Source organism: Cynocephalus volans, chromosome 7 (assembly GCF_027409185.1).
Source record: "Cynocephalus volans isolate mCynVol1 chromosome 7, mCynVol1.pri, whole genome shotgun sequence".
NCBI classification, from domain to species: Eukaryota; Metazoa; Chordata; class Mammalia; order Dermoptera; family Cynocephalidae; genus Cynocephalus; species Cynocephalus volans.
In genome coordinates this window covers 90,499,151-90,519,587 of record NC_084466.1, presented here as the reverse complement: position 1 = coordinate 90,519,587, position 20,437 = coordinate 90,499,151, and the positions used below count along the sequence as shown (strand labels likewise).

General features: G+C 45.1%; 1 protein-coding gene across 3 annotated transcripts in view; it reads left to right on the top strand.

The window, feature by feature from the left end:
- The first annotated feature begins 3,574 nt into the window (after positions 1–3,574).
- Positions 3,575–20,437, top strand: part of ANXA11 (annexin A11) — a 59,032-nt gene continuing 42,169 nt past the window's right edge. Inside the window, exon 1 of one of the 3 annotated variants that reach the window (XM_063101773.1) lies at positions 3,575–3,738. The gene's annotated coding sequence lies outside the window, so the exon portion shown is untranslated. Of the gene's footprint in view, positions 3,739–4,748; positions 4,773–20,437 lie in introns of those variants that run through there. The other 2 variants (XM_063101775.1, XM_063101774.1) reach the window with 2 other exon arrangements.

Sequence of the window (20,437 nt, the reverse complement as noted above, 5' to 3'; positions counted from 1 at the left end):
CTTTTCAGTCTCTGGAGCTATGCCACGCTCTCTGTGGAACCTGTATTTCTTATCCGTTACATTAAACTTGTTATCACTTTCTACTGTGATTCTGCCCTTGAATTCTTTCTTGTGGTGGAGTCAAGAACCTGGTAAGAGGACTGGGTGGGTTGAGGCATGCTATTGGGACCCCCTGGACCCTACCTCTGACATCAAAACCACTTACAGAGATCAAAGGATTGAACAGAAACAAACAACACAGCAAAAGATAAAAAATCTAAATAACCTGATCAGCAAGCTGGATGAAGAGATAAGTAGGGAGAACCTTGCACATATAAAGGGTGAGAACACATTCACAAAAACTGGGACAGCCAAAAGTCGGTATATGAGGCCACAAAGGACGTCTCAACAAATTCTGAAAGGAGCACATTTTCTCATCTCTGATCATGAATGTAGAAGTCAATGACAAAATGATTGTTTTTTAAAAAATCCATAAGTTTGAAAACAAAAAAATGGAAAATGTACTCCTACATAATCCATGAATTCAGGATAAAATCCTAAAGAAAAAGCCAAAATATTTATAACAGAGGTAACAAAAGCATGGCATATTAAAATCTGACATGCAGCTAAGGCAGGATTTAGAGGGAGATTTATAGTCATACACATTTATTAGAAAACAACAAGAGATTTTGAAAATACATATCCTAGTGTTCAACTCTAGAAACCACAACATGAACACCAGAGTAAACCCAAGGAAAGTAGAAGGAGCAGAACTGCAAAAATAAAAGCAGAAGTTAGAGCAATAGATACTTTTTATAAAGAATTAACATGATTTAAAAAATTAAGTCTTTCTTTGCAAAGTCTGGCGAGACAGATCAGAAGCCTTTCTGGATCCCATCCTCTCACTTGCCTCTCACCTGTCTACAAGGATCCTCTTTGCAAGCGTCCATTATGTGCGGCCTTTAGGCTTTACTTGTTTCTCCATTAGATTGCAAACTGTGTTAAGAGTAAGGGAGTTTTCCTTTATTTCTCTTTCTCCATGGCACAGGGCACGTTGGCTAAACTCGACTTGTCTGTTGAATGAATCAATGTAAGAAACGTTATAATAATACTGTACTATTCAGAGCTCTACAGCACGTGACCTTTTTTTTTTTTTTTTTTTTTACAAGGCTCTTCCTTTCCCTTACCTCTTTTGATGTTTGTATCAGCCCTGAAAGCAATAAAGCAGGGGTTATTGTAAGGATTTTCATAGACCATTTTGAACATTTTATAAGCGGGAAAGCATAGGGTCGGGGGAGGCATCACCTGCAAGTGTCAGAATCAAAACTAGAACTCAGAGGTTTGAACACCAAGTTTAGCGTTTTTTCCTTTACACCGTGTTCCCTGGGGGCGCTGGAGCTGTGACCCCTGCCCATTGGCCTTGAAGATCAGAAGTGCGACTTGGGCCCTCTGCGGTCAACCCCTAGCACCTTGCTGGCACCGAGTAGGGGCTCAACACACGTTTGCTGGGGGGAAAAGTTGAAAATTATAAAAAGATGAGTACAATGGTAGCTGTTCACCGTTCTGGCCTTGAAGAGCTCTGAGGGCAGGAAAGTGTGCGCTATGTACAGAAGGAATTCCACCCTAAATGATTTCCTATTTGTGACGTGGTATTCAAAGAAGCATTGCTCTGCCACGGAGAAAAGTGGGTCGTCCAAAGAAATTCGCCTTTGTGGCCGTTGTGGGGCGGGGCACGTGGGTGCGGGTGTCCAGGAGAGGCTGGGTGGGCGCCGGGTGGCCTTCCCGACGGACCCCCCTGGCCGCGAGCCCGCCGGGTGTAAACAGCCCCGCCGGCGCCCCGCAGGTTAGTAACCAACCAGGAGAGCGTCTTCCCGGTGCTTGTGACCCTCCGCTTCTCCTCTGTTCCAGGGGGCGTTTTCTCCGAGGCGCTCTGGAGACTTTGGCCAGAGTTTCACCCTCACCTGCCTCTGTTGTGTGCTGGAGAGGCCACAGAAGGGAACTGTGCCCCCAGGGCACCTTGTAGGATCGCTGCCAGGGTGCCCTCGGGCGGGGCTCCTGCTGGGCACACGCACCCTGCCCACGCAGATCAGAGGCCTGGGCCTCGCCTTTAGTCCGAGACTTGCCTACAGCGCCGAGTCCTTCCTGCTCTTACTGTCGGGTGCGCTGTTAAAATGCAAGTGGGACGAGCACTTTATTTGTAATACACTAAATGTCCTTTAGTAGGGAGCAAAGTAATAAAGAATGGTGACATGAACGATGGCGCATACTGTGCAGTCGTTAGGAAGAACCAGGTGGATCCAGGTGCGCTGGCATGGAAAGACACTCCAAGATCATAGTACAAAAGCAAGTTGCAAAAAAATCCTGCAATATCCTTTTATAGTCAATGCGTTTATGTGCACGCGCGCGCGCGCGCGCGCACACACACACACACACACACACACACACACACACACAAGCTCCATTGTGTTGAAGAGCGAGATCTGGAAGGACACACCTAAAAATGGGCTGGGGAATGGAGCGAAGAACGAATCTCAATTTTTAGCTATTTTGTGACTATTTTATAATGTCATATATGCATATTTTACATGCGTGACCTTTTTTAATAAAATAAACTTTATTTTTAGATTGACAGAAAAATTGCAATGATAATACAGGAAGTTCTCATAAACCCGGGTTTCTCCTATTAAATATGCCATATATATATATGTATATTTGTTTTGTTTTTTTTGACCGGTAAGGGGATCACAACCCTCCGCACCGTGTGGTCCGCATCACGCTCAGCCAGTGAGTGAACCGGCCATTCCTATACAGGATCCGAACCCGCGGCCTCAGGGCCACCAGCGCCGCACTCTCCCGAGTGAGTCACGGGCCGGCCCAGTAATGCTTTTACTACAACGAATGGAGTGATATTGATGCGTTATTATTAACTACAGTCCATATTTTATTCAGATGTCCTTAGCTTTTACCTTTTCCCAGGATCCCATCCAGGATACTTTGCATTTAGTTTTCATAACTCTTTAGGCTCTTCTTGGTTGTGACAGTATCTCAGACTTTCATTGTTTCTGATGACCTTGACAGTTTTGAAAAGTACTGGTCATACATTCTGTAGAATGTCCCTCAAGAGCGATTTGCCTCATGTTTTTCTCCTGATTACACTGGAGTTACGCGACCCTGAAAGGAAGATCACAGCGGGTACGTACTATCAATATGACTTACCCTGTTGATGTTGACCTTTGTCGCTTGGCGGAAGCTGTGTGTCAGGTTTCTCGACTGTAAAGCCACTCCCCTCGCTCCCCCCGCACACTGACCTTGTTGATGTAGGAAGTTCCCTCTACCTTACGGAAAGTCACTAACGACACCCAGGGTGTGGAGAGGGCTTGGGGAACGCTCTCCGCTCCAGGAGGGAGCGTGGGACCCTGCGCGGGACGGCGCCGGACGGGGTTGGGGCGCGGGGCGGACCTCCAGGAGCCGGCGGACGGCAACCCGGACCCGCCCCGCAGGGAAAGGCCCGGGGCTTCCTCCTCGGGCCGCCCTCCGGGCCCTCACCTGGGGGCGGGGCCCGCGCAGGCCCCGCCCCTCCCCGCCCCGGCGCGTGGGGCGGTGGCGCCCGGGGTTTTCCGCCCGGCGGGCTCCTCCTCCCACCCCACCCTGACGGCTGCGCTGCCCGAGGGTTCCAGGCGCCGCGAGTGCCCCTAGAGCGGGAGTGGGACTGAGCCGGAGGCGGAACCGAGGCGCCGCTCCCGCCGTTCCAGCGGCCAGGTGAGGGGGGTCTCGGGCCGGCCGGGGCTGGGGACGGGACGGCGGCCGAGCGTCGCTGCTCCGCGGGTGAGGCCCGGGACTGCGGCTTCCTGGTCGCGTGGCATGGGTGGGGGCCGGGCGCGGAGGGGTTGTCGGGCTGGCGGGCTGTCTGCGGCGGCCGGGCTGCCCAGCTCGACAGCGGCGGGTTGGGGGTTGCCCTCCTTGTGGGGTCGGCGGTGCACAGACCGGGCGCCCCGTGGCCGGGGCTCGGGCTCCGTCCCGGCCTGGGTAGGGTCGGGGGTGCGGACTGCGGCCGGCTTGGGGCCGAAAAACCTGCGACCTGAAGGCGACTGGCTGGCGTGAGGGGTGGCCGGTGGCCCCCGCGGCCACTGGGACCCAGCTGAGTGCTCCAGTGCGTGTGCCCTTCCGGCAAGGCTTTTGCTGAGGAGGACAAGTGGGGAAGGCTGCCTTCAGGAACTTTCCTCTGGAGCCAGGAGGACGGTATTCCTGAGAGCTGCTACCTTTGCGGGTAATTTGTAAGGAATTCACTCTCCCCAGTGTTTGAGAGAATGCGGGATCCATCCCAGGTGCTGTGTTTCCTTTCCCTGCCTTCCCGACCCCTTCTCCAATCTTGACCCCCAGTTTCAGGGAGGGGTTCTTAGACTTGTATCTCCCCGTGGGCTCAGGCCAGCCCTCTGAAGGCTTAAAATGGTAGAAACTGGTCTGTTTGTTTAAAGGAGAGATGTGAAGGTCGTCATCTAGAGACCTTGCAGGAAAGGAGTTAAGCTAGTCAGTACTAGCCCAAGCTGGGGAAGGTCTGCTCCGGTCTTTTCTGTCCCCGCCCCTGTAGTCAGTGACCTTTCTATGCAGATTGAGTGTTTGGGGACAGACCCTGAGTGTCCATGGTAACCCGACCCTCTGCCCCTCCCTGCCCATCTCACACAGCAGGGAATAAAGGCTGGCCTTACTGCAGTCAGTTGTTGGGAATTCCTGGAGGATTAACAGCGTGCCTTCCCTCAAGGCACTAGGAGGTGCTCCCGGACCAGAGAGGCCAGGTGAGGTGCCCAGCCATTGGTGTTGACTATCTTGGGCTCCTGCATACCTCCCTAATTTTGTGTCTTACTAGTCTCTGTGCTTTGGTTTCATTCTCTGAAAATGCAGATAATAATACCTACCTTACAGCCTTATATTATGAGGATTCAATGAGTTAATATATTTAACAACCGTACAGTGCTCAGTTACTGACCGGTCAGAACAGGTGGTGACTGGTGCACCATACCTGGTGTGCCAGGTGGATGTCACCTACATTAGGCATAAAGTAGGACCTGGCTCATTAGTAATCAGATGGGTCAGTGAATAGTACAATAATAATAGCTATTACTTAGTGGAGGTTCCAGCTGAGTTGAACTGCTCTCTCCGTCTTTCTGTCTTAGTTCGTTCTGCCCTATCCTGCTGGAATGCCCTCCTCCCATTTTGCACACTATTCACCATCCAGGTACCTGCTCCCCCCAGTAGGAGGGACAGGACATGCTGTGAGCTCCTTCACTCCTCTGGCACTGACCCCTTCTCTTTACTCACCTTGTACAGTATTTGCGTTGTCACGTATCTCTCCCCTGTTCTGTGTCTCTGGAGGATGGGGACTATTTCTGATTCATCTCTTGGACTCCCACAGCACCCAGGATAGGCCTTGCCTAATGGAGGTGTTCAGGAAGTGTTAGTTGCATGAAGGAGGCAGGCCAGGGAAGTGGTCCCTGTGGTTAATAATGGACCTTAAAGGTAGTGTTTGGATAGGCAGAGGAAAGTGAGAGGATGAGATGGAAATGCATCCAGACCGATAGGGGAGTGGGAGCTGTCTGAGATGGAAGGTGGAGTCCCATTTGGCTCCTTGATTTAGCCAGGACGGTGATAGAAAGGGCCCATCCTGGATTGCTGTGTCTAGAAGGCCAGGACCATTAGTGATGTCTCAGTCACATGACTGGAGAGGTAGTGGGTGGTCTGGGATGACAGGAGTGAGAGCTGAGTCAGAATAGGTTGGTGTGGGTTCTTCTTGGGAACTCGCTGCAAAGTAGGGAAGAGAAACCAGTAGGGGCAGGAAGTAAATGTGGAAATGTAGCCTGGGTTGAGTGCTGGATCTTCAGAGGGCTCAAGACCTTTCTGGGGTGTCCCCTCCTTCCTCTCTCCTCCTAGCTGCTGTCTTCCTTCTTAAGCCCAAAGCAGTTCCTGGCACTGGTGCCATGGAGAGCACTCATGGGTGAGTCTGTGTGGGGGTGTGCTTCACAATCACAGCCAGGGGAACAGACCCTCCAGTTTCTCTATTTTTCTCTCCAATATCCTCTAATGCCATTGCCTCTTGAATATCAGGAATTTGAGCGATACCTAGATAAGAAAGCTGTTAGGGTAAATGAAAAAACTGAGGTTTCCTTGGTGTGGGAGGTTGCATTTTTAAACAGTTTTTGGAATTCAGTGGAACTTTCGAATAACCATTGAAACCATTCCACATTAGGCTTACTGACCCTAACCCCTGTAACCATGAAACAAAGGTCTGATAGTCACATGGTTGGTTGTTGTTTGGGAGGATCCTAACAGCCTGAGAAGTGACCTGAACCACAGCTGGCCTTGCCTACAATGATGTGAGGAAGTAATAGGTGGGGACCAAGGAGTCAGGGGACAAAGTTCTCCCCTGCGTTGAGTAACCTCGGACAGCCATTTAGCCACACAGGACCCCAGTGTTCTGGATGATGAAATGCCTGCCTCAAATGGAGAATCAGATGAGATAACTTGCAAAAGGGATTGGAGATTAGTTAGGGGGTGGTGATGACAGTGTTGACATCATGAGTGTGTTACTACAAGGAGCCATGAAGCTGGAGGTGGAGTGTGTGGAGATTGAAGCCTGGATCTGTGATCTCTTGGTGTCTAGTTTTCCAGGGGCTTGTGCTCCTGAAGATTGCACTGCCTTAGCAGAAAAGAAAGTAGGAAATTGAGAGGGAAATCAGGTGACCTCATACCCCTCACCCTTGGGGATAGGGGAGGCTGGTTCGGAGGACAATGAGATAAGAGGAATCTGAGTGAGGCTGGAGAGGAGAAGTGTAGACACTGGTAACAGGGAGGCCGAGGGTGCATATGGCACATTAAGCCTGGGGAGCAGCATCTCTGGAGGAAAAGGGGTGTATATGGGGGAGGGGTGGCTGGTGATAGCAGATGTGAGCTTGCTGTGTCCACCAAAAAAGTCATGGCTATTTTTAGGAAGTAGGTGACAAGGCCTTGTTTCTACTGAACTCTTTATTAGTGAGTACCTACTGTTTGCCCAGTCCTGTGCTCCCTCCCCTGCTCATCCCTCTGGATGTTCCTGAGACATGGGACATTGGATGAGAACCAGGTTTGGAGGGTGGGGAAGATCATGAATTCAGTTTGGGGCATGTTACGTTTGAGGTGTCTTTGAGACACTAGGTAGGATGGTGGGTCTGGGGAGCAGGAGGGGTCTGGGCTAGACAGACATTTTTGTCTAGGTTGTGTTTGTATTTGAAATCAGCCTATAAAGGAGCCAGAAAAAGAGTGGCCTGAGAGGGGGATGGAAAGCCAGGACAGAGTTGTGTCACAGAATCCAGGGTGAGTGTGCTTCAGTAGGATGGAGTGGTCAGCAGTGACATTGCTGCTGTGGTAAATGACATGGAGGAGATGTGGCTGCCTTAGTTTTTGGTGGGACGATGGGAGCAGAAGCCAGATTGGAATAAGTGGAAGAGGTGAGGATCTGGGAATACCAAAAGGCTTTGAAATGTTGGCTTTGAAGGGGAGGACGTCGTTGTGGAAGGAGCGTTTGATTCTGTTTCTTCAACTCATCCTCCTACTCCTTTTCCACCCTGAGCAGCTGGCATGTGGATGGCCTGCGGCTGGCCTCCCTCCCCACCTCTCTCTTTGCTCATACAGACACATGCACCAGAGAAGGTTTGCTCTTTTCACAAAATGAGATCATGCTGGACACCTTATTCTGCAGCTTGTGTTTTTGACTTACTTATATGGACAGTAACTCTGGGTTACTGTTACTCCGGGTCAGCAGCTATGGAATGTTCTTTAGTATGGAATTACCTTAATTTATTCAACTTTTCTCTTTCTAATGTGTATTGAGATAGTTTACCTTTTTATTGACAAGACAGGGTTGGAGTAAACAATTATAAGGACCCTGATTGGAATGTCATTAAATGTATTTATTTAGGAAGAGTTGACATTTTTATGATGTTAAGTTTTCCAAATCAAGGACAGATTACAAGCCTTGTAATATGTCTTTATTAGATATTATGAATGGGATTCTAACCGGATATTCTAGAATTTTAAATGTGTATATGTATTTTTTTTTGTATTCTACTTTTTTTCTGTTTGGTCATTAATTTCAGCCTTTATCTTTATTCATTCCTTCTTACTTTTGGTTTATTTTGTTACTCTGCTTTTAATACCTAAATTGGTTCATTTATTTTTAGTCTTTTAATTAAAAAAGCATATAATGCTCACCATTTTCCTTTGAGTACAGTTCTAGCTGATGGGCTGCTTTCTAGTCACTGTGTAAATCAGTTCTGATCCATGGGTTATTTAGAAGATGGAGTTCTGAATTTCCAAGTAGATAGTTTTGCGGAGGGTGCGGTCATATTTCATTGTTGATTGCTAGTTTTATTGGGTTATGATTAGTGAATGTGATGGGCAAAAATATCTTCTTGGACTGTTTAATTTTCTTTGTGGTCAACTACATGATCAATATTAAAATGTTTCTTGGACTTGAATGAAGAAAGTATGTATTCTCTGTGGACACAGACTTTAGATATATCTCTTAAGTTGAGCTTGCCCTTTATAGCCGTGCTTACCCCTCTGTCAGATTCTGAGAGGTGGGGCTGTCTGGGTTGCTCAGTTGGTTAGAACACAGCCTTGTAACACCAAGGTCAAGGGTTCCGATCCTCTTACTAGCCAGCTGCCAAAACTAAACAAAAACACCCCCCAACATATTCTGAGAGGTGTATCAAAAATTCTCTCTATAATTTTTTTAAGTCAAGTTCTACTTATATTTACAGTAGTTCTAGTGTTACGAATTTGGCTTTCGTGTTTGGCGTGTACGGGTTTATCAAGCTTATCTTTGTCAAGCAGACCTTGTGTCATCTGTTGCTTATTTAATGCTTTTGGTCTTTGGCCTTATATTACACGTTATTTGTGTTTTAGGAGAATATACGGCCAGGGATCTGGGAGAATTCCTTTTCTTTACAGTCCTAAAGTTAATATATAAGTGCATTTTATAAGACAGTAAGTGAAAGACAGAAATTTAGAGGCAGGCACCAGTCAGAGGGCATTCAAGCCATTTTCCGTTTAGTCTCGGGTCAGGCTCACGCAGAGTAGTTAGTAATCAGGCCTTGCTTCTCAGCTCACTGATAATTGTGAGCTATCCCTCCTTGACTGTCTTAGTATTCTCCGTGATATCCAGGTTTTTAAGAGGGATGGATAAAATGAGATTTGCCTGCAAACTCCAGGGACGTGGCCTGGGAACCTCTTCCCTGTCTTTGCTATTCTGCCCCCTTCCTTTAAGTCCAGGGAGATGGATAGCTCTGACTTGCCTTTACACGTTTCCTTCCTCATTTGAGATAGCAAGATGGGCTTTCTCTCTTCTCCAAGGGATTGACAAATTAGCTAACTTTAGAACACAAAAGTTTCCCATGGCCAGATATCAGGCATAAAGACTAGAGCCCCCAAATCTCAAGCTCCGTGCTTGTGTTTTAAGTTACATAAATTATCTCAGCTGACTGAAATGGCCTAAGCTTTGTACTATGAGATCCTAGTGAGAGTAATTTCCAAGTCCTGTGTTTATAGATAAAAGCAAAAAAGGCTGGAAAAATGGCTAGAAAAATCCTTTGCCTGCTGAGGCAGGATTATCAAAGTCCTCAACGGATCTATTAGTATTTCCACCTTTGATTTTTCTTTGCATTTACCTGGTATGTCTTTGCCCAACCCTAATTTAAAATCTTTCTTTTTCACTTATAGTTTCTCTTATAATCAACACATGGCTGGGGGTGGAGGGGGAAAGGATGGCAGAAGGCAGCGACATAGCAACAAACCTAATTTGGTAGTTTCTGTCTTCAGTAGAGGAATTCAGACAGTTTGCATATCAGATGTACTTGATTTTATTTCTTCATCTTGTTTATTATTTATTATGCTTGGATGTTATTTTTTCCTGATTTTTGCCATCTTGGTTTAGTTTCTCATCATTCCTTTTTCTCACTCCACCTGTACTGGGATTCAGGTTTGATCATGAATTAAGAGAGGAGCTTATCTTTCTCTTTCTCTTCAGAAATCAGAGTCCAGGCTTTATGTGTCTGTTCCATGAGGTTGTCCAGGCACTGGGCTCCTTATGTAATGTTGCTCCCAGCATTCTCTAGGGCTCTGGTTTTCAAACCTGAGCATGTACAGATGCTCCTTGATTTACGATAGGGTTACGTACTGATAAACCCATCATAAGTTGAAATTATCATTAAGTTGAAAGCGTATTTGGTACATCTAACCTAGCGAACATCATAGTTTAGCCTAACCTACACGCTTAGAACACTTGTATCAGCCTGCAGTTGGCAAAAGCACCGAACACAAAGCCTATTTTATCATGAAGTGTTTAATGTCTCATGTAACTTGTTGAATACTGTACCGAAAGTGAAAAACAGAATGGTTGTGTGGGGCCACTTAAAATACGGTTTCTGCTGAATGCATATCTTTTTCACACCATTGCTGAAAAATCTAAGTTGAACTGTTGTAAATTGGGGACTGTCTGTATAAGAATAACATGAAGTCTTGTTAAAACACAGAGTTCTGGGCCCACCCTAAAGGTTTTGATTTGGGAGGTCTGTGGTGAGGCCTGAGCATGTTAATTTCTAGCAGGGGCCCAACCTGTGCAGATGCCTCCAGTCTCGGGCCACACTTTGGGTAGCACTGTCCAGGTGCTTCCGTCACCTGCATGACCCAACACCGACATCCACAGGACAGAGCCCTGCCTAGGCCAGGGAGGGGGAGAGATGGTCCTTAGTTGGGGCTGCTGTGTACCAGGCCATAGTGGGTGTCTGCTGCTAAAGCAAGAGAGGGCAGATGGTTGAGGGGGACATCCAGAAGTTTCTGGAACACCACCCACTGCTCTCCTTAATTTGAAACTACTACTGCATTTATCAGTTTTGCTGTTTGCTAAGCCAGTATTCCTCGACTTCGCAAGTGAGGATAGTACCTCATGGCAGTGGCAAGCTGACAGGTGGCCAGGCAGACAGCCTCTGTTCCTGTGGCTGGTGAGTAAGCTGGTGCACTGCTGCTGCTTGGGGATGCTCTGAAAGTCATCAAGCTGTTGCCAGCTGTCAGGTCTGGCAGCCACGCATTCTGCCACTGGAGCTACTTCCAGACCTTCCAGGCCTCACAGGATTGGGGGGCCTTTCGGAGACCCAGTTTTGGGATGGGGAGTATCTTGTTGTGCTCTCTCCTCTGAACTTGCCTTCCTCAACCCCAAGTAGGATACATAGGTGACTATTTCCAGAGCACTTGGGGGAAGAAGTCATTTGAATCCTGAGCTGAGGGGGCTGATGGTCATTGTAGCTGCTGATACCCTTGAGAAATCAGAGCAGCGGCTGCCAACCCCTGGTTCTCTGCTGTTGTCATCAGTTCATAGGGTGGTGAACTGGAAGGAAACGGTGGCACACAGGCTCCCCTAGAGCAGGTGATGCTTTCTGTATGGCATGATTATATGGGAAATAATTTTGAAGGTGGTAGTCACTTCCTTATTCTGTCTTTCCCAGGTTAACCTTTACATTTCCAAAGTCCATTCTCCAGCCTGGGAAAGTGGGATGGAGCCCAGAAGCGTGCTGAATGGTGGGGGAGCCAGCCTGGGTGTAATGCATTGACCTGGAAATCAAAAGACATGGTTCTGGTCATTGTCCTTCCCCCAGCCGGCCCTGAGACCTCAGGCAGGCCCCTTTTGCTCTCTGGGCCTCAGCTCCCATCTCGGTAAAATAAGCTGGTTGAGCCAGGTGCTCTCATGAAGTCCTCTTCCGGCTCTGATGTTTTAGGATTCCAGTGTAATCCAAATGCTGGTGTGCTGGGAATTGACTTTTTATTTCTTTTCTCTTTTTTTTTTTTTTTGATTCTTTCTCTTTATTGAACAGCTGTAAAAATATACAGTGCTTCCCTAGCACGTTCCAGTGATGACCAATGCTTTTTTTAGTATCATTATGAATTTACGGATTTAAACACGTGATGTGTTCTAATCCATTGCAAGTTTTATACTTATTGGTGTCTAAATTTTCCCATATTTGACCAGTTGGAACATTCAACTTGGCTCCTGGGTCCATTAGATACAACTCTGGTAGTGTTTGATGACTTTCTTATTTTCTGGTGTAACAAGTTGATCCAGGCTCATTTTTACATTTCCTGCTTCAGACCTGAAACCATTTCTCTAAGAAACCCTGAAGTGTTTTAGAGACTACTACTTGAGTGCTACAGGTACTTATTGCTTCAGTTTGGTAATTATTCCTTTTTTTTTTTCCCCAGTGGACAGATACAGAAAAAAAATTTAAAGATAAAATGCGTTATTAATTCATACTGATGCTTCTAATTGAAGAAATAGGGTTTTTACTTAAATTCACGGATGTTACATTCACATCTCCTTTCTTCTACATCAAAATATGTTCTTAACACCAATATAATTACTCATTTTACTTATACCACACTAAACACACAGGAGTCTGAGAGTAACATTACTAATGCTACTCCCAACAATATTATTAGTTTAAAAAGTTTAAAATTGTTTGCAGTTAGTGTGTATCCCCAGAAGAATGACCAGACACATTACTGTATTTAAAGTCACTTGGAATGTGACTTTTTATTTCTAAGAAGTGTCTTTCAGAACCTGCTCGCTCAAGTTCATCCTCTTGGCAAGGCCCTGGATACTGCTGGTGCCACTTTCCTGGTCTGCTTTGCCTGGAATTTCTCCAGGCTGGGCTGCCCCAGGTGCCAACCCTTGGAGGGTAGAGTCTGAGCCTGGCTAATAAGTGATGTAGGCTCCAGCTATTTTTAATTCCTGGCATGTGGGTGGCGAGTTGAATGCTTAATAGCACCTTCTGTAGGCTTTTTGTGTAGTGCCTGGGAAAAAACAGTCAGAGTTGGTGGAGTGCTGCCTTGGGGCTCTCTGGCTTGCTTTGGTGACTTAATGGCACCTGTGACCCACATCCCAGAGGTGAGTCATTGTCCCACAGGGGCAGGGCACTGGGGCTCTGCCTCCCCTGCCCAAGGCCTCCACCCACTTGCCAGCAGAGTTCAGAATGCTCATATACCCTCTCACGTCACTTAAGGTCCTGCCATGGGGTGGGAGGAAGAGAGGGGAATGTCCTAGATGTGGCCTCCCTACCCCCAGAATTCCTGAAACCTATGTACCAGAGGCCATCAGAACAGGTGCCACCCAGGGTGTGGAAGAGATGAGTCAGGATCCACTGGTGTGCCTGTCAGTATTCAGTGTGTGTCGAGGACCTCACAGAGACAGCCCTGTGCCAGGCGGTGGTGGGAGGCAGAGAGGGGAGAGGTATGTCCTACAGCCTGCAGCACTGACTCTCTCACTGGGAGGCCTAGAAAAAGGTAGTCCTGGCTCTGGCATTTGTTGGGTATGTGACCTTTTTGTGTCAGGAATCATTTCTGAGCCTTTAGTTCCCCTTGTTTATACAATGGGGATGATGATATCTATCTGGTAGGATCATTGTGAAGGTTAAGAGGTAACGTATATACCCATCCTAGGAACTAGATAAGGGGGAGTATTATTGGAACACTAGAAGATATAGAAAACTTTTTAGGCCAAGTGCTGGGGAATTTTACAGAAGAGTGATCATTGTGCGTGGGGAGATCAGGGTGGGCTTCCCAAAAGAGGTGGGACTGACTCTGGCCTTAGGAGGCTGGAAGACAGGGGCTGAGCTTCCCAGAATGGTTTGAGCAGGTCCTAAGGACTGGGCTATGGGCATATCAGAGCCTCCCTCAAGGAGGCCAGGGGACTTCCTGCTGTCTTTAGACTCTCTGGTCTAATCTTCCACCTCTCTTCCCCCAGTCTATTGGAAGAGAAGGGTCTGTGATGCACTTCTGTATGGAAGTGAGATGGCTCGTCACATCTCAACTGGAAGGGCCTTGGGCAGACATCTGTTCCCACGATTAAAAGTGCACATGCCTGCAGGGACAGCCAAGGTGGGGACAGTGACAGCTGGAGCAGGCACACCTGGCTAAAGCAGGGGAGGATGGCTGTGGGCCCTCGCTGAGTGTCACTGTGTGCCCACTGACGTCAGTGTCAGAGGTGAGGTAGGAAAGGCCCAGGGAAGGATTAGGGAGAGAACCCAGTTTCCCAAATACCCCTCCTTTTAGCTTATCAACAAAGATGCAGCATTGTCCGATGAAGAGGATGATTTTTCACCCACAGGTAAACTCCAGCACTGTTGGCACATGGCGACTGACCTGGAGTGGAGCACTCTGCTGCCATCGCCTGTGAGCACCTCCACAGCAGTGCCAAAAACAACTTAGGTGTCTCAGGAGAGTCAGCTCAAAAGAATACATTTGTCAGTATCGAAGGAAGCAAAAACCAACTTTGATATTCGTTGTGATCACGGAAGCAGATTTCTCATCTTTGTGGAAGGCAGAAAGCAGACATCAATACTTAACCTTAAAACGAAAAGAGGATCGTAATCCTCCATGAGCGACATTTAATACTAAAGGGGAGCAGAACCTGAAACTTAATTGTTTAAACTCCTATATTTTATTTGTTTTCAAGTTAACCATTTTGGGGGGCAAGATATATATTTTATGTGTAAGAAATTAGACCTTATTGTGTATATACAAACTTGGAATTATGCTTAAAAAGAAAAAGACTTCTCTATAAAGATGTAAACTACAGTTAAAAATTAGAGAAGCTCTTGAAAAGCGTGAATATCAAATAGAGAACCTCTGCAGATACAGCACTATTTTAACTATGCGATTTAAAAAAAAAACCTGTGTTGCATTTAAATGATAACCAAGAGCTTATCAGAGTCAGCTCCAAATATATGAGAACTATTATTCTCTTGTGGTTTTAGCTTTGGACTTTGCTCTGTAGATAGATATAAAAATTATATGATATAAAATGTTTTTAACTGGAAAATATCTCCTGGGTTACTGCCAGTTGAGGTGCTCCTGTCCCAAGCTGAGCAGAGCCCTGTCTTGTTTGGGTCTATAGCAGTCCCATCTACTTACACAAACAAAAGCTTGCTGCTGGAAGATCAAGTATTATATGCATTTTTTTTTAATCATTAAAGACTAAAACACTTCTGTTTTAACTTGTAAAGTAATTTAATTTTTTAAAAAATATACTATGTGCCTCTGTGTCCCTTCTAAGAGAATTGATCAGCTTCAGTCAATAAAAAATTTTTTTAATTAAAAAAACAAAGACAAAAACAAAAACGCATTTCCTGAATTCTCAGGCCTCATCCCACTCTTCCTGGGAGTGGCTCTTAAACATTGTTGTGTAAGTTTTCCTTGAAGTGGGCTATTGTGTTTATCTCCCCAGCTAGAGGGAAAGTGAGGTGCAGGCCACTACCCCCCCCCACCCGCCTGTCCTTGGAGAGTCTAGCCTAGAGCCAGATGCCTCTGGTTCCAGGAGGAATTACTGGGAAGCTAGCGAAACCCACGGCCCTAACAAGGTTATGGGGAGGCCCTAGATGTGAGTTCACAAAGTCATATGGTTTTACAATATTTGCAGAAAAGTAAGATGTTTTGCAAAAACGTAGATTTTTTGTTTTAAAGAGGGCCCCTAAAATTGTATAAGTTTCAGGTCCCACAAAACCTGGACCTACCCCTTTATATGCTGGTTAAGAAAACAAAACAAAACAAAAAACCCGGAGACTGGTTGGGAGAAAACAACCAACTCTGGAAGCAGAACATGGTTTGTTCTAACTTTTATCTAAAAATATATGTTTATTTTTTTAGAAAGTAGTTGAAAACTGTAGACCAACTGTACTGATACCATTTTTTTGTTAGATGATAAAGGGTGCTGATTTTATTATTGCGCTTTATTATTCATATATGAGGGTATTTCAAAAAGTTTGTGGAAAGACTCGTATTATCTTTTTTTTTTTTGGTGGCTGGTCATTAAGGGGATCTGAACCCATTTCCCCCCGAACTTTTTGAAGTACCCTCGTATATGTTATTTTTATTGCTACGTGATTAAAGTATTTCGTAATAAAAATGAGAAAAGTCAAGTATATTGATCCAAAAGGCTTATAATGAAATCAGCAGTCCCCTGATGCACCCTCGCCTTTCCCCAACTCTTTCTTCAGAGTTAACCGTTCCTAACTCCCTCCTTATCTTTAAATTATAGACTATTACAGTTTTTTAATTTATCAGTTTAGATATTATATATTGACTTCCTGCTCAGATAGATAAGCAATCAATACATATATCAATATTTAATGCTTGTATTATCATGACCATAAATTACATTGTTCAGTACTGTGCCAAATTGTGCGCAGACCCTTATTGGTAAGCAAGGACCACTCGAGACAAAGATGTTAGATGCTCAAATCACACGGTTTATGATCACACATATCACACCCAACACACTTTTAATTACTCCATGTCCAGCCTACTTCTAACTTAAACTAAATGGTCTCTTAAGGGCACACTGCACACAACTCCTATTTTTTATCCTGTTAGGAATCTTATGTGTCCGGCGTGAGGTCCTTTCCTGACTCACATCCACCAGGAAGTGGATACATCTGATGGGGTTTAATTGATGATCCTTGAGAACGTGGCTTGAGAGCAGCATACACCTGGGTCCCTTCTCAGTGTGGCAGAGGCAGACCTCAAAAGTCCTTAACCTCACGGGCAAAAAGTCCTGTGGGTTTCAACAAGACTGGCTTCCACCTCTGTGTGAGAGTAGCCCACACCAAGAAGTGTCAATTCCAATCCATTTCTGTCCATTGGACCAAGAATCCGAGAGGCTAGCCAGCAGCCTGCCACAGCTGACAGGTGCAGCAACTTGGGGCTTTTGCCTCTGTTTCTTTATGCTTTGAAGTTTGGCCTGGGCTGATTATTTCCTTACTATGGCCTCACAGATGCTCCCTCCAGGACCAGATGGTGATATCTAAAACGGACGGAAACTGGCAGGGCATGTTATTATCTCACCATGTGAGTGGTGACCCTCTTTGCCTGCCAGGTCCATTATGTCACCAGTGATGTAAGTCCCTTGACCAAAGTTCCTCCATGTTCTCTAGTTAACTAAATCTATTTCTGCTGTAAAACAAACACAAACCAGTAAAAATATCACACAATTTGTACTCCCAACACAAGTCATTCACCATTGTCGCACATTCAGGAGTACTACACTTGATCTTAGCCAAAAGGCCAAGAAGCAATACCCATTCAGGGGTACAGTTCTCATGTTTCATTATTCCTGAAGTGACTAATTTTTCTCTTTTTTTTGCCTCATTATCTGAATATCTTTTATTCCAAATTGAGCTATTTGCTCCGCAGGCCTGCTGCTCAGCTGTCACCTGAGGACATCCTTTTATAGTCATCTGTGTTAGATCCCCCCCCATTCCTGGATTCCATATATTTTCTTTTCTTTATTTATGTCATCATTTTGCTAGGATCCTCTAGAAGTTCCTAAGAAAATTGCATAGAGGTAGGCTTTTTTTTAGTCTATTTTTTGTTTTTGAGGCTTTGTATGCCTGGAAATGTCTCTATTTGACCTCTCAATAGGGGATAATTTAGCTGGCTATAGAATTATACGCTGAAAATAATTTCCATTCAAAATTTTGAAGGCATTGTTCTGTTGTCCTCTAGTTTCCAGTGTGGCTGTTGAAGTGTATTGTCCTTCTTGTTCTCCCAAGAAGGACTTTGTTCCTTTTTTCTGAAACATTTTAGTGTCTTGTCTTTGCCTCCTGTGTTCTTAAACTTCACAACGGTGCACTTTGCTGTTGGTCTTTGTCAATCACTGGGCTGCCACTAGGTGGCCTTTTCAAAATAGAAATTTGTTTCCATGTTGGACAACGTCTTTATATTATAACTTTGATACTTTTTTTGCCTCTTTTTTCCTGTCAGATAACTTTTTTTAGTCAGATATTGTGACTCCTACATCCTTTCATTTTCTCATCCTTTTTCATTTCTGTTTGATTTTGTTGTTGTTGTTCTCTTTGCTGATTTTCTTGACTTGATCTTTTGTCCTTTCTGTTGAATTTTTTTGTTGTTTTTTTTGTTTTTGGGCAGCTGGCCTGTATGGGGATCTGAACCTTCACCTTTATGTTATGACATATTTTCAATTTCTAAAGACACTTTATTATTCTCTAATTGTTCTGTTTTATAGCATCCTCTTTTTGTTTTATTGAAACAATATTTTCTCTTATGTGTCTTTTCCTCTACTTCTTATCATTGTTTCCTCTGGTTCCTTCTGTCTGTTCTGGTCTCTCTTGTTGGAGATCTTCTTCAGATGTTCTGTGATCCTTTGCTGTCTGTTCATATTGTAGAGGGAAACAGTTAAAAGCTGATTGGAAGCTCTGAGTCCATGGTGGTATGGATAGGAGGGAATCAGAGTTTTATAAAATTTCTTCTCATCTGTGTTTTTGCCAGAAGGCGGATATTTCCCAAAGCCTACACCATGTAAAATACTGCTAAGTTCATCTCTCCCCAGCCCTGGTCTTCCCACTTTACCTGCCTTTGCCTCAGGCAGCAAGCTGTGCTTGAATTCCCACTGGGTGCCCCATGATAGAAGGAACAAAAGGGAACTTCTTAGAGAAGTGGGTCTGAGTCCCCCAGACACTCTGAGAACAATAAACCTGTTCTCCTGCCCTTTGGATGTGCTCCTGGCTTGGGGTCAGAAGGTTCTGGGCCAGCCCTTTTAGGATCTTGCTGTGTCACCTTGGCATGCCACTTCCCCCTCTCCATTTGTGACAAGGGGTAGGTGGGGTGGGTGGGAATGAACTGAGTCATCTCTAAGGGACTGAGAGACCTGTGGCGTTCTGGTTGCAAGATTCTGGCCCATCAGGGTGTGATGCCCTGCCTGTGCAATTCAGACTGCGACCTCTTCCCTCCCTGAGAGCATTTGCATTGCAGGCTGGGGGCGTGTCTTGCCTGGCCACACAGAACACACCTGAGAGCCCCAGTCTTACCGTGGTGACTCATGTTGACTGATAATACAAGTGAGCAAGCCTTTATTGAGTGTCTGTTGTCAAAGAATGCTTGTTTGGTTAGGTAGACTTGTTCATGGACCTCTTTTACAAAGATAGCAGAGACCTTTTCAAAGAGAGCACCATGGAAGGATCTGGAGGGAAGGAGAGAAGGAATGGTCAATACATATATTAGTTTTCCTTATTTTTTCTTTTTAAGTTTTTTATTATTATAAATTGACAATTTATAATGTTATAAATAGATGGGGTACAAAGTGATGTTATAATTTCTGAATACAATGTGGAATTATTAAATCAAGCTAGTTAACATGTATCACCTTAAATATTTAACATTTTTTGTGGTGAGAACACTTGAAATTTACTCTCTTAGCAATTCTGAAATGTGCAGTTAACTATATTCACCACACTATGCAATAGAACCCCGAAAAAGAAAAACACATATTCCTTCTGAGATATGTACCCTTTGACCATCATCTCCTCATTCCCCCACCCCACATAGTTTTCTGTTGCTGCTGTAGCACACTACGACAGACGTGTGACTTAAAACCATGCAGCTTTTTTTTTGGTCGTAAAATATACATACATAAAATTTACCGCTTTAACCATTTTATGTGTGCAGTTCAGTGGCATTAAGCACATTCACATTCTGTGCAGCCACCTCCACCGTTCATCTCCAGAACTTTTTCATCTTCCCAAACTGACTCTCCATACCCATTAACACGACCTTCCCCTTCCCTCTTATCCTAGCCTCTGGCAGCAACATTCTTTCTGTCTCTGTGAATTTGACTACTCCAATGATCTCCCGTAAGTGGAATCATATAATATTTGTCCTTTTGTGATTGGCTTATTTCACTTAGCATGATGTGCTCAAGGTTCATCCATGTTGTAGTGTGTATCAGATTTTCCTTCATTTTTGATGCTGAATAATATTTTTTTGTATGTATATACCACATTTTGTTTCTCTGTTGATCTGTCAATGGACACTTGGTTTGTTTCCACCTTTTGACTGCTGTGAATGATGCTGCTGTGAACATAGGTGTGTAAATATCTATTCAAGTCCCTGCTTTCATTTCCTTTGGGTATATTCAGAAGTGGTGTTGCTAGATCATGTAGTAGTTCTATATTTAATTTTTTGAAGAACCTCTATACTGTTTTTCACAGTAGCTGTACCATTTTCCCACATGACTTTTTTATCTTACAGTTTTATCTCACGATCTCATGGGTCTCACTGTGTTAAAATTCAAGGTGTTGGCAGGGTTGCCTCTTTTCTGGAGGCTCTGGGGGAGAATCTGTTTCCTTGCCTTTTCCGGCATTTAGAGGCTATCTGCGTTCCTTGGCTCATGGTCACCTTCCTCCATGGGTGGAATCCCTCTCATGCTTGGAATCTCTCCTCTTTATTCTCTGTTTTCATCCTTCACCCATCCAGGAAAGGATCTCTACTTTTAAGGACCCTTTTAATTGGATTGGGCCCAACTGGTTAATCTAGGATAGTCTCCTCATCTCATGGTTGCAAGCCTTAATCACATCCGCACAGTCCC